We start from the raw sequence: 15,776 nt of genomic DNA, 5'->3' as shown, positions 1-15,776 counted from the left end.
ATCTAGAAAAGATAAAGTTCAGGTTGTTTTATGATAATCGAAGAATCAATTTCCAATAATATTTTACTAAAAGAAGTTAATCTAATTGATAAATTTATAAGTAGGATGCTGTTGTCAATGGGCAATATTTGCTGTTCGAATTTGTATCGAGTCGAGATTAATAACGAAATCTAATTCAATGTGTACATTCGGATCTTTGACTATTCTATAATTACTTATTTGTAACTTTCACACTGATATGAATAGATAAAGATGAAATATAAACAAATTATACACTTATTTTAATGTCATAGAGGTTTTGATTATTTTTTTGTATAAGAAATAATAAAGGACAGTATTGTAATCGTCAAAATGTTCTAACCAAAGATTTTGACGAATCTGCACATTTCATACATTCCTGAGTTCTGAAAACACATTTTTGAGGTTATGTCTGTCTGTCTGGGAATATAATAATTCAAAAACGCTTTGATGTAGACGGATTAAATTTGGTATGCTCTCTTAATACCTAATTGCAGATTTCTACCGAATTTTGAACGAAATCCATTCTGAGAAAAGTCTTTGTTCGGTTGTCCGAATATAAGTTAATACAACAATTATAAAATGAGGAGAGCTAAATGGATATAATTTAGTGCATAATTTTATCATTAAAATGTAGAAATGTATGAAGTTTGGAGAAAAATTCTTCAAGGAATCGTCATCTGGATCTCAAGCATGTTATTGTCATAACTGAAAAACCCAATGACTTAAATACATGCATCTTTATTTGTGATCTTCTGATTATAATTACAGTTCTGGGTCAAATATCGGTTTTGACCAGTTGAAAAAAGAGCGTCTACAATACAAATAAATTTCCTAGCACTTTTGTATTAACCGATTTCCAACGATAAATCGCCAGGATCTATCATAACTATTGTTCGTGAGAGGTAGGCGATCATTCATTCTTAAGTACAAATATTAGAGAATCTGCGATAATGTTCTGGAGAGACCACTTCCGATGGTACCAATATTGCAACTGCGCATAGTTTTTATATTACTTAATATAGACTGTTGCACAATTCTCTACGGCGGAAGTCAATACAGTGTGTGAAAAGTATTTACGATATTGTAAATCTCTTATCCGTAATATAGTAGTACGATAATGTTTGATGCTTGATTCGTCTTCCTTATTTTGTTTTAAAAATTTGTATTATTAATTTGTATATGACACCGATAACATTCACACATAAAACAGTACATTTTATGTTGTCCCAACACCGATGAGTATAAATATAGTACATAAAGCAAACAAAAAGTATCGTTATAAAAACATTTTCAAATAAATAAAGCGTTGTATGTGTAAAGCTGATTGTTTGAATTGTAAATTAATATATATAAAAATACAATAGTAGGCTCCTAAATTGAGGGGAAAAAGTTAACATTTCGATTCATTTTTAATTAAAAATCGAATTAAAATTTTAAAAAATCTTTCTTAGTGATCTAGTAATATCCAAGAAATGGAACGAAATGTTTGCACTGCAGAGCGTTTTGAACGATTTTTTTTTGCATTATGTTTATCGCGGTCATACATTATATCGATAATATGCCAGGTATTGAGCATTAGTAAATTTAAAAAAAATCACTTTATAGGTAGTAAATTAATGCTCTTACAATATTACCTTGGCATATTACATTCGGAATCAATACAGATGTATTGGTTCTGAGACCATTTCTTTGCATTCCCAATGACAAACTGGTTGGGACGCACAGATTTGTAATGAGCTCCATACATTTAAGCCTACAATCGATCTCTGGCTAACATTACCCAACGGAAACTGGACATTTTAACTCGTTTAAGGATTGGTCACACTTGATTCACCCATCGACATTTGTTGATGGAGGAACCAACACGATTTTTCTCAATTTGTAAAAATTCTATGTCTGTTTTACATATTCTTGTAAAATGTCCGCGTTTTTTTTTCCAGCTTATTACTTTTTTTTTTCAGAAATCTCTTTCTGATTTGGGCGAGTTGCTTTCCAAAATTCATGTTAATCTTTTAAAGATTTTTTAAAAAATATTTTGTTTTACAATCATATATAAACATTAGACACGCATTTTAATACTGTACCATACCTTACATTATTGCCGACTTCTTTTTACGACTCACATTTTTATGCTTTTAGACATTTGGATTTTGTAGACATTCCATGTTTGAATTTTATTATAAATTGATACAAATATTTTAATCTCATGAGAGTTCCGCAGCTTAGCCAAAGATGGCTTTTGTGTCATAAAACACAAACAAGCAGAACTCAGATGAGACCATTTCCGTCATACTGTTTACCCATCTGGAGAACAGCTTCATTAAAAGTTCTTGTGTAAATGTAAATACATTAGAGTCCAAAACTAATGAAAATGATTCATCTCCTTGATATGTGCGACAAAATCTTATGAGAGTTAAAAGTTTGAAAATTAAACTTGTTGCGAATTAAATGAAAATTATTTCGACCTAGCTTTTTCCAAGACACCGGAGTTTAAACAAATTATAATAACCGCCTTACGACCGAGTAGTTTAAAACTCAACAAAAAGACCCAGACTTTGTTGATTGAAGTTTTCTTAAAATAATTCAAGGACAATATTGTAATTAGAGTGTATTTTCTCTCCAATTTTATTTGAAAATAAAGAATATTAAACCCAATTATCGGTTATTACTGATACTTTTTATTAATAATAATTTGTTATAAGTAGCACAAAGCAGTTAAGTATAAGTTATTTCTAATGATTAATTATAAAGTTATTAATAATTAATCACATTGATTAACAAATTGTTCTAATCTGAGCTCAAATTCTTCATGATACTTATCTCTACATATCACGATCACAGCGCAAGATTGCACGTAGGATCCATTCTTGTAGTCTATTCAGTTTCTCCATTAAATATTTGATGTTTTAAATAATTGCATGAAACTTTTTATAGCATTTGTTATCAACTTTTTAACTAAATCCATGGCAAACACTGGAGGGAAAATTCCAAACATCTTACATATTTCTACTCTTATTTTTACTGTATTGGTGAAAATACCGAATCTTTATATTATATCCTTTTTAAATAAATTCATGTTGAATGAAATTAATTTACTTTTTGCTGAGTTTTTCAATACTGTATAAGAGAGTCGATTCTACAGAAAGTATTAGAATAATATCGTCATAATATATCGCTTACAATGTGTTGGCTATTTTAATTATTTTCCGTTTTACAATAAAGTTAGGTGGTTGAATGGATTATAAAATATTTTTGAAGTTAAAAGCTTACTTTAGAATGCATACAAAAATTTTTCGTTTAAAAATATATCAATCATTTAGTTTTTCCTTTCTACTATTTAATTAGATGCCACTTTATTTTTGTAAGCACGGTTTGATATTTCGATTCAAATGATAAGCTATAAAATATGCGAAAATATTTTTATTTCATGTGTTACTACATATAATTAAAATATTTATGCATGGTTTAATTGTTAATTAAAAGTTTGAAGATCCTATAAAGTGATGCATTAACCCTTTAACAGTTTCATTTTTTTTCCAGAATTCGGTTAAAAAAATGTCATTTTTTATTATATTTTTTTGTTCATTTTACATTTTTAAGTAAAGATATGTTACTAAAAATTAACATTTCTAAAATTTTTAAGCATTTATTACAACTTTTTTCTTTAATGAAAATTATCAAATTTTAACTGCAAGTTGTTTTTCCCCCCTACATGAACACCAAGCAGGGAAGTTGCATTTACAGGAAAAATAGTACAATTACTTCAGGCCTACGGGAAAATCATTTATACGATTCACTTTAAAAGTCAGATTGAAAATTTAATTTTAGTGATATTCTGAACTACGTATTTTTCAATATTTAATCTTTTCGTTTTCTCGATAAAGAATGAGAAAGTATTGTAATTGTCAAAAATGAAAATATATATATATATATATATATATATATATATATATATATATATATATATATAATTTTAACGAGATTATGACAAATCTGCACCTTTTAGATCTCCCTGGGATCGAAAAACGGCTTTTTGGCATTATGCCTATCTGTGACAAAGATAATTCAAAAATGCTTTGAGATAATCAGATGAAATTTGATATTCGGACTTTGACCAAATGTGTAGATTTCTACCATGTTTTGAACGAAATCTATTCTGTCTTCCGTATCTTCTAAATCTGTTCGAATATAATTGAACTCGATAACTGCAAAACGAAGAGGGATAAATAGATAGAGAGATAAAATTCGGTTCAAAATGAGCATTTTCCCTCTACAATTTAAATACATATCAAATTTCAAATCCAACTAGAGGTTGATTGTCTGTACTTTTAGAAACATGTTAATACGATAAATCAAATATATCAAATTTGTTGTGTGATTTTGTGACTACAATTGAAGTTTTAGGTCAAATTTGGTTTCAGTTGTTTGAGAAAAACCGTCGAAAATGTAAATTTGGTTTCCCGATATTATTAAACGCATACCAGGGATAAATGGACAACACTTTGGCCAAGGAATACGCGATTGATTCAGACAAAGAGACTGTCAATATATATGTATACAAACAATATACAAGGTATCTCTGAATTCATGGGCCAAACTTTAAGGATATGTAAAATATATATAAAGAATAATTTTTTGTATAGTAATGTGGAGTCGAAAATAAAAAGTTGCGGCGGAAAAAAAACAAGAAATACTGAGAAAATGAAGAGAAAACTCTTTACTTACATAATATTTTAGTAAGTGCACAAAATGTACCATCACCAGCATCGATACAGGCCCAGTAGCGACTAGCAAGTAATTAGAGTATAATCTTTTAAAGATGGTAGATGTTCCATGAACAATTGCAGCGGCAACCGACAGTTTTGCAATGAAGTTTTAATCTAAGTCATGGGAAGTCTCGTAGACACTATATTTTTCCGCCTCTCTTGTACTTACTTTTCATTACCCCTTGTTGTTATGCAAAAAATGCTTCTTTATACGTATTTTACCTACCCTTAAAGTTTGGCCCATGAATTCAGGGACATCCTGTATATAAGACTTCGTATATGGCAATTCTCGGATGCGAAATACACAAAAAATTCTAGCTTGATATTTTGAAGAAAATTACACTTTCAGATCTCTCTGAATCCTAAAAACACATTTTTGGAACTAACGTCTATCTGCAAACACGGTAATTTAAAAATACTTTGAGCTGAAAAATATTTGGTATACTATCTCTATTCCAAATGAGTAGATTTCCATCGAATTTTGAGAGATCCAGGACGATGAAGTTTGTTTGTCTGGCTGACTGAATATAGCTTAACACGGTTTTTAAAAAACGAAAAAAATAAATAAATAATGTGTATCATAGAGTAAATATCTTAAGTAAAATTTCTGTATCAAGATTGAAATCAAATCTGTCAAGGACTTGACCCTCTGTTGGTCTGTTTTTTCAGAAACTTGTGTTGTTGTTTTTGTTTCTTATGGCACTTACCATAGGCAAGCCCGCTGTTCGAAGACTGCGGATTTAAGCCGGGGGGGGGGAGCGCCTCTTGTTTCTATAGTAGCGCCATCTAGGGCCAAGAGAACGACTTAGCTACACACACGTCACAACCCTTTTTACGGGGCGGACTTCATTCACTCAAACACAGATCGTAATTTAGACCTGAATCAGAGAACGATCACCCCTGATCCAGTACCCCCAGTGGTATTACTCTCGACATGGAGGACTTTGTGACCACGACAGATTTAACGCGCGTCAGCCACCAAGCACGCGGGTCAGAAACTTGTGAACGTCGGTACCTAAAAAACGTGTTGATTAAAACATATAAAATTTAGAAAGCGTTTTTGAGACAACACTTATAGTTTCGTGTAAAATTTTGGTTTTAATAGATCGAAAATAAATGTTCAAATTGCACTTTCGGTTTTCTATTATTTGAGTATTAACTTCATCTCAGAGACTTATCGCCAAATCTCAGAGACTAATCGCCAAAAATCACGAACTAATAGGCTCTTTCATGACAGTTGTTCGCCAGTGGCATGCAGTTAATAATACAGAAGATTGCAGTTTAATAACACACATTATTTATTATCATTTTTATTATACGTTTATTAAACTTATGTTAGAAACTCTTGAAGAGTAGATTTACACTGTATGTCTTAAATAGACCCACATTTTTATGATATAAAAATTATCTTTTTACAACAAACATAAACTGAAGTTTTGTTTTTGTAGCCCATGCTTGCTTTTAAGTTCGACACTTTTGCTCTAAGGCATCTACGAATTCCGTCGTATTCGCTGTTCCATTTTGGGATCCTGTTTCAAGGTTAGATTCTATGGGAGATTACTGTTAATTGATCATTGTTGGTCAAACGTTCTCACTGCGACGAGGGGCCCAAGTCTGAAGTGTGGTATGCAAGTCTAAGCTTGGATCAAATTTCTCGCTTCTCATCTGATTATGGGTTAAAATGAAGTGGGGCAGTAAATAAAACTAACGAATAGAAAGTTTGTAACTTTCCTTAACGATATAATTTATATTTTACAGCTGGTTAGTTGCCATTTTATTTTATATCACCACGTTGTTAATAGTTTTTTTATAACTTAAGATTGTCAATGCAGCCGTAACTACATCGCTTAATGATGGAGTCAAGCCAACGCCTAATTATAGAAAACCATTGCAGAGACATTTTTACTACATTGTAAACTAAGTCAGGTTTCAACCAGACCTTTTTATACATGCATGCTGGTTTTTCTGCAGAAATTTATTCTCCGTTGCTACGAAACGAACATCAAAACATCAGACTGGAAAGCTTAAAGTTCAGAAAAAGAATATCTGTTTTGTTAAACCTCCAAATTTGGAAATAGAAGATTCATGTTTGGTATAAATTATTTCGCACAAAGTAGTGAGAAAGCAGGGTTTTTTTTTATTATTTTGATATTTCAAGAATATTTAGCTTTGAAATTTTTTAAGAATTTCAAAACTTATGCTGTATAAGAATTCCTCTTTTTACTTTGAAAAATTATGTATATTAACTTACAATCAAAGGATTTTTTCTTGATTAAAAATGAAATTTCAAATAATTGCATTTAGTGGAATAAAATGCATTTTTTCTGATGTTCTATACTTTTAATGAATGCAATCTGAATTTTAAATCTTTATGAAAAAGTTAGGAATATTTCTAGAACTGTTAACTTTTTTTCAAAAGAAATATAATTACTGAATTATTTCGTAATTCTCTTAAACTTTTTGATGTCAGAAGTTTTTTGTCTTTAAAAAGGAATTTTTTGAAATTTAATGCAAAATAAGAAGTAAAAAGAATTTTGCTAAAACATGCTATTCTTCGCATTATAAAGTAGAATTCTTCAGCAAGAATTCTAATAACATTCATATTTTAATTTAGGATGAATGTTAAGATTTCATTTTTTTTTCATCTTATTTCTTTCAGCGCCTCACAAGATAAAGTTTTTTCGTTGATCTTCTAGACTTTTGATAGTGAAAAATTGCTTATTTTAATACGCTAATAAAAATGTATTTTAAAAGCATAAAAAAATTTTTTTTGTTGCTATTTTCTACTTTTAGTTTCTAATATAGCTAAATAAATTATCATTGTAAATATTTTTTAGATTCTCTACGAGATGTTATCATTTGAACTAAATAAAATTACAAGAATAATTAGCATTTGAATTCGAAAAACACTAAAATACTGCATTGTCACTGGGAACACTCAACCATGAAGAATTTCAGAAATCTAGCATGTCAGTAAGGAAGTGAAAAATACATTAAAAAACTTTATTTGCTTAAGCATGGAATAAATAAAATAAAATAAGAGCGCCCATAATGTAATTTATTTCCAACTAACGATTTGGAAAGATTAGAATGATTGATTTTAAAGCATCAATACTTATAATTAATTACATGAAAAGACTACAATTTTTATAACAATATTTATTTATTGTACAAAAGCAAATTTAAAAATTCAGTGTCTTTTAAAAACTTAAAGGGGAATAATTAAAGCTATTTTTGCATAATTTCATATCCTTAGATATTGTGACAAAATTGTATAACCTAATGATTATTTAAATAATAGCTATTCAGGTATATTGAGTAATAAGTATTGAATAACATATATACATGAATATTGGATAACAGGTGTTCATATTGCATATTTCATGCTATATGAAAATTCAGAAAAATATACAGAAATATTGTTATGCATATTACAGAAAATTAATAATATGTCTAATTTAATACCATTGAATTATTTAAAACAACATAAAGTTTTATCGGCTTCTAAAATGAAGAAAAATTTTTCTTAATAGCCTAATTTCTTAATTCTCTAATTATTATTTAAATAATAGCTGTTCAGGCATATTGAGTAACTGGTACTGAGTAACAGATATTCGGTAATAATGAATAACAAGTATTCATATTTTATATTTTATGTATATTTGCTATAGAAATATTATTATGTATATTAATGTAATTTTTAAAGATAACGTAATTTTTAAATATTTTCAGCAAAATAAAGTTTTATCCTGAAATGCAGAAAAATCTTTCTTACAAAGAAAAACCATGTCCTAATGCATAAATGTTTTTCCATGGAAAAGAAGTGAAGCTAAAAATCACAGATTTTATATTAAATCTTGTAACTTTCCAAAATTTCTTTCAGAAAACTCTTGAAACTAATTTAAGATGTAAAATGACTTTAAACCAAGTAAATTAAATCCTTTCGTGTTGCGTAAAAATATAATTAATCTTTCAGTGGAACGAAACAAATAGTTAATTATCACAATGCTCAGGGTGCTATAATTAGAACAGGGGAAGAGAACAAACGCAGAAATGTTAGTCGAAGCTAATTTAAAATAAGAATATCATGTTCAAGTTAAATCTTATTTAGTTCCGAAAATTAATATCCAAGCTACATTAAATTAAATTTTGAATTCTTTATGACCTCCAGATATTAAAAAAATCTCCACTTCCATATTTATTAAAGAACGGAGCGGTATCAACGCATTTATTTAAACAAAAATGTAAATCGGATTAGAATATTAAATTTTAATCCGGTTTTCGTCAAATTGAAATAAATATTGTTGAATTCTTCAAAGGTTTTAGATAATTTTGACTTAATTTGTTTCATTTGTGAAGTGATTTTTTTTAATTTTTTTCGCGATGTGATATTTTGATATTTTATACACTTATATAATATGGATGACAATGTTATTTTGATATTTTCATTCATTTAAATAGAGATTTGGTTGTAAATCTAATATATAGAACTGAATTTTTGTTTATTCATATTTTATGCGCTGCCGTACTGTTCATCCAATGGCGATAAAACTTTGTCAGTTTATTGCTTTGAGCCTAGAATATCCATGTTTTTCACATGGCCCGTTGTATGTTATATGCTCACGAGTTAGACAGCCAAGAAATTAATTGGTTTTTGCTGAAGATGGGAAAAATATATTATCTATCCTAAAGCAATTGAATAATAAAGTTAAAAAAATGGAGTAAATATTACTTATATGTCATTCAATTTCAATGAATGTATTCATTGTCAACAAGAAAATAAATATCATTAGTTCTATCATTCATAATTAAACAAGGTATCTATTTCAAATTTCAAACGATATTTCCAAAACTATTTCTTACGGGTACCAGCTATCTTGGATATAAAAAATGATTCCAAGATTTCATAATGTTTATATCAATGAATTATAAATTCATTATTATTAAATACTAACATCAAGAAATAATTAAAATAAATATATATATTTTTTCCATTTATCAAATCAAATGCACTTTAAAAAAATTATTAGTCCCTTCCTTTCATGTTTTGGATGGGTTCATTACATCAAAGTCGACATTCATAAACTTTTAATATTTGTGTCCTAATTTTACTCATTCAAATCATTCGGGTCTTTTTTCTTGTTATTTTTGTCTATTCTTTCATCCTATTGTCCCAATCCTTTTCTAAAAAAATAAACAAACAAAATGCATTCCGAATTACTTAAAATCGTTTGAAATATGAGGCAAGAATTATTTTCCTTTTTAAATCGATCCGAAAATATATCTACTCATATTTCTTCTTTAATTATAGGCTGTACTTCAGTTAAAATTACATAGGAGGACCAAACATCTAGTAAAGTATATTAAGTGCGTCCGTCCAAATGAAGAAAAAAAATTATTGTAGCGAAGTAGAGTATAATTATAATGGGCTAATTAATGGGTTTGCCGAATCAGCTAGGAGTGGCTGTCTCTCAGTTTCCTAAGTTATCCCTGCTCTAAAAAAATTGTTAAAAAATCATAAACATTGAAATTTGGTGTCGCTAATTTCAAGTTATCATATGGAAGCATTATTTTTTAAAATCAAGTGGTATCAATCCGACTGAGAAACATCATGTTCTGACATGACTCATATTTCGCAATCACCAACATTTAGCGATGGTTTTTGACCATCACTTTTCTAAAAAATTTTTTCCTTAGGGCAGATTTTTTTTTCGTGCAAAAACCAGTCAAGCCAATTATATAATCATCAGATTAGGCATGCGTCGATATTTAAAAAGCGATAGGTTTTTTTTCATCTCAAAATAGTTCGAGCTCCCAAACTTTTTTGCCAGCTAGAAAAATTGAAATATATATATATATATAACTTTCGATACCTCCCCTCGCTGTTATGTGTCAATACCTGCTTCCTTTGTGCTTCTTGGGGCGATAACTTCTTACGACCCTGCTCTTTATAGGCCAGACAGGAGAATCGGGTACATGGCTCCAAATTGTAACTTTTTGTTGGTGGTAAGTCGCCAAATGTTACAATATTCTTTATCATTTTTAAAAATCCTATTAGCAAAAAATTGATGGCTCAACGAAATCGCCAATTTTTTGCCCGTGCATTTTGTGGCTTCCAAAACCTCAAACAAAAACATCTTGTTCTCACATGATTAAAAAAAAAAAAACCTAAATTGATTTAAGCATCTAGTTCGAACCTTCTTATCATAATTTTGTTCACTTTATCTTGAATCTAATTTAGCATTTACCCTCAATGACACGGAGCAGTCTTAATGCAAATATGTGTCTAATATCATTGTAACATCTTGTGAGTATAGGTGCAGTAATTAAAAAAATAAAGTATTGTTGTTAAATATATTTAAAAATATTTTCAAAAATTTATTTAAATTAAAAAATGCAAGAAAATTCTATAACTGAAAATCTTATTATTTGAATTTTAAATGGATGTAGAATCGAGTAGTTGCCGCTTGTAGCGGTCGTGAATACAACGATCGATCGATTGGTACTGATCAAAATAACGTGGGTTTCATACATCTAAATACCCGAAATGTTGAACGATCAACAATTCACTTGTAGCTTCAGCAATTCGTTTGATTCTTTCCGATGTTCGGCTTGTGGTTTTGCTGGAAACAATCGAGAGATTGACTTTGCTTCATTTGAAAAGTCATCAGATCTTTCAAAAAAATCATTAGGCCTGATTCAACTTTGACATAAATTTATACACAATTAAAAAAAATTAGAGAATGAATATTTAATCATGCACGGATGAATCGAAGAGATAATGACATACAGCATCAGGATAATGGCTTTGATTATTTAATTAATGCTTCATAACTCAATAGTCTCATTAATTCTTTTAAGGCATTATAAGATATGCCATGCCAGGTATGCCCATTAGGCAAGACGAATTTCTCATTATGGTTGAATATATTGGTGAAATATAAATTACAACTGTCAATCACTATTTTACATTAAACTATATTACATTAATTTCTTTACACCATTTTAGTAGCGATGATAATATTGGAAAAATTTAAAAAGCATTGAAAATTGACTCGAATTATACTTTTCTAGTAAGCTTGGTTCCGCCGGTCACTTTTGATTACCTTGGCGCTATGAAGAAAATGTGTGCAGGTCCCTATTGACCCTCATGGCATTCAACGTGTTAAACATGTATAATATTTTTCAATCGTGCATATTGTATCGATTATTCTGCTTCTACTGAAAAGGAATTAAAAATACGACTGCTATTATTTGGTTTGCTTTTCTGCTGTCCTTGTTTACTAATTGAATTGTAATATTTTTAAACCATTTTGGATGTATTGATCACTCAGATATAAAAAAACACTTTGCTTTGGAATCAACATGATTATGACAAGCTGTGCCCACGATAGGTCTTATGTAATAATATGATCTAAAGTCACTAAGAAAAAAAAAACTTTAAAATTTCGTGTAAATTTTGATTTTAAATCTAATTATATGCCGTATTTAGGGAGCATCTACTACCTAAGGAGTAACAATGTGCCACGTTTGATAGCTCTAGATCCAATTGACTGCTGTAAAAAACGTTTCGAACGATCTTTCCATCAATCATCATGGAAAGAACTTTAAATAGATGAAATTTACAGATATGTCAACAGCAAACGTTTTTATATTGAAAATCTTCTTTCTGATATAAAAAGCAAGAAAAGTGGTCACATGGTTTTTTTTTTTTTGAAGAGAATTTCTGCGATTTTTTTATTTTAGAGATTTTGAATATTTATGCCGTATTTAATAGCTAATACTAATAATCTGTTCCGTAGTGGACCAACATACATAGTAAAACTTCATTCAATTTTATTAGTAATAAAGATTCTAGGACGTTTAAACCATCAAAATTCTTCAAAATCTCGAGATAAAATATTTTATAAATTACGATACTTTTTTTTTATTTTATTTACTAGAAATTATTAAATAACAAAAAGAACACATCATTTATTTATTTATTTTTTTGCTTTTAAGATTGAGTTGAAATGTCATATAAATAACTTATATATCGTTAAAAAAAACCTAAAGCCATGTAAATGAGTTGAGAATTTTAAATTCTGATGAGTGGCATCTATTTTACTAAGAATCAATATCAAAGTCCTAAACGAAATTACTTTTTTCTAAAATTAAAGTAAATGTAGTATTATCCAAATTACTTTTTTAACGTGTTTTAGTAAATAAGAGACTATAAATGATGTTCTTATCGCTTAAATATTTGTCACTAATTAAAAATTACAGTGATTCATCAAGCGTTACAAATAGCAGCAACTAGTTTAAAATAATTCTTTAAAATTGTTTCTGAAAAGAAAAATCGAATGAAGAAGATAAACGTCAAACACACAACGCACTTGCTGAAAAATCGTTTTCACTTTTCAGCCGTGAATCGAACACAAGTAAAACAAAACTGTCGTTCAACCCAAATGCGTGTTTCTGAAAAATGTTTCCCGCCTACCGAGAGAGAAACAAATAAAAATTTGACATCGATTTATTTATCTGTAGCTGACAAAGTCGCTAGTTAAAATAGTTCTGGTTATTCAGTTTTATCGAACATCGTTTTTGTCAAATAAAATAAATAGGACGAAAAAGTTTTCTTGTGTTTCTTAACTACTAGTTGAAAGATAAAATGAATACTGTAGATAAAATAAAGTCTTGACGACATAAAACTTCAAATTAAATGTTTATGTTAATCATAAATCATCATTTAAATATCATGTTTACATTTTTTGTAATATTTTAAAGACTTTTCAATATAGATTTATGAATTACAATATTATAGTGTTCCAAATAAATAGCAATTCGCTTTGTTAAAAATTCTTATGGATCTTTAAAATTTTAATTATTCAGAATATGAAAGCGTTATGAATTATATTTTTGACAAAATAATGTTTAAATTATTTTAAGTTTCAATTTACAAATTGATATATTTTCTATAAATAATGCAATTCGAATCTATATTTCGAAAATAAGTACATAATAAATGTAATGCATTCATATTTCAGACTATTTTGTAAATTTTTAGAATTTGAGAAAATATTTTTAAGTGAATGTTTTCCAAGATGATTAATGCTGTATAAACAGAATAAATATACATTAATTTAATAACTTTTTTAAGAATTGTTTATAACAGCAGGAATTTCTATTTTGTGTTTAGGCGTCATTCATATTGTCTAAATGATAAACGAATATTCAAATGAATTTTTTTTCTATTTCTTCTACTTTTATTCTGCATCCTTTCGAATATGTTAAACAAAATTGTATAATTTTTGTATATCATATAAAACGCAGGGTTATACGCAGCTAAATATTGGAGAGATTATGTTAGAACATGACATGCAATTTAACAAATACGCATCAAATTATTACCCTACAGCTATCAGCCAAAATTGAATGAACAGTCAAGTCGACTTTTGCTAAAATTTCTTTTCAGTATTCTAGCTTATCTTTATTACTTACAGACTGATTTGTTCTAAATATCTAGCATGGTATCTAAAGGAAATCAACACATTTGTATGGATATTGATCCATTAACCGTAATATGAGAAGATACATTCTAAAGGTTAAGACGTATGTAATATATCTCTACGAAAAAGATCGCAATCTAACCGGGCAATAAAATTATTATTAACAACGTGAGAATGTGTTAGATTACTATCTACGAGGTAGAAATGGGCTTTAACCGCTATGGATAGTATAACAGAGCTGCAGACGATAATTACAAAATGTATACGATAGGAACGTTACCAAGGCTATGAATAAAACAAAATTAGCTTTTAGTAATTCTTTTTTTACTGAATATACTGTTTTCTGTCAAGTTTTGTATAAATGTATGTATATTTATATAAATATCCTTAGGTTATCTCTAATAGGCTTTTTATACGAAAATTTTTTGATTAATATTAAAAAATTTCTCATAAAAAAAGAACCCAATAAAATTGGCCGGAATTCTGTTTCTTTTAATAATCTCTTTAGAAGCTTGAAATATTTTAATAACGAGAAAATAAGTGCTATGGCTTAATGAAATGAAGGTTTATTGTAGTCTGTTTCCATTTATGATAAGAAAGTCAAATATTAATCAAGATATGTTTATCATATATTCAGCACATAATAGATTTTATCTTTATCAAAAATGGAAAAAAATGGATTTGATAAAGGGCTTTGATATTTTTATATATTTGTTTCTTTTAAAATAATACCTAAGTTAAATGTCGCCTTTTTAAAATGGGTGTTGATTCAATTAAATATTTTGAAAAAAAAATAGTGTACAGCCAATTTGTTAAAACTGTAACTTAATTTCCTGACCCAAAATGGGAATAATCCAATGGTTGATTGAAACCCTGTTTCGCTGCATTATGTATAGGTTGATACTGAGATTCGATCGTACTTGATATTTTTTATCTATTACTTTGTCCTGATTAAGTCTGTAACTGATTCTTTTCTCCTCAGTAGGCATTTAAACACTAACAGATATTAACTTTAAATACTGTTACCTTTAAACAAATAGCTCGTATCAATAACTTTGTTCGTTAATTTTAATTTTGTACTTTGTTTTTTAAAGATTTATTATAAAGTAAGAACATTTATAAAACTTAAAGAATGAAATGTGAATCAATAACATGATTTTTTAAAACTAGGTTCGATTTCTTTCAGGGCTTCAAAAGATTTAAATGAATTTCCATTTAATTGAATTGATTTATAAAAGTAAAGTATTTAAGATTTTTGTAATATATAGCAATTTTTCTTATGTATTTTTAAATATTTCATTATTAAAGCACCAATTTCATGTTACTTAATGAGATTTCATTTTATAAAACAATGGTAATCTGAATCTTTTTTTTTTGGTATGTATTGCCTAAGATAATGTAAGATATTTTTTATCAGACATTATGTATTGGTATGTATTGCCTAAGATAATTCTGTATATTTTTATCAGAATGTAAAGCATATTTTAAGATTATTATCGGA

At 28.3% G+C, this 15,776-nt stretch overlaps 1 protein-coding gene across 2 annotated transcripts in view; it reads right to left on the bottom strand.

Moving 5' to 3' along the window:
• Positions 1 to 15,776, bottom strand: part of LOC129965520 (glutamate-gated chloride channel-like) — a 253,593-nt gene that overhangs the window by 45,674 nt on the left and 192,143 nt on the right. The window lies entirely within an intron of this gene.

This window comes from Argiope bruennichi, chromosome 4 (genome assembly GCF_947563725.1).
Source record: "Argiope bruennichi chromosome 4, qqArgBrue1.1, whole genome shotgun sequence".
NCBI lineage: Eukaryota > Metazoa > Arthropoda > Arachnida > Araneae > Araneidae > Argiope > Argiope bruennichi.
The sequence above is the reverse complement of the archived record's forward strand: the minus strand, read 5'-3'. Positions and strand labels throughout refer to the sequence as shown.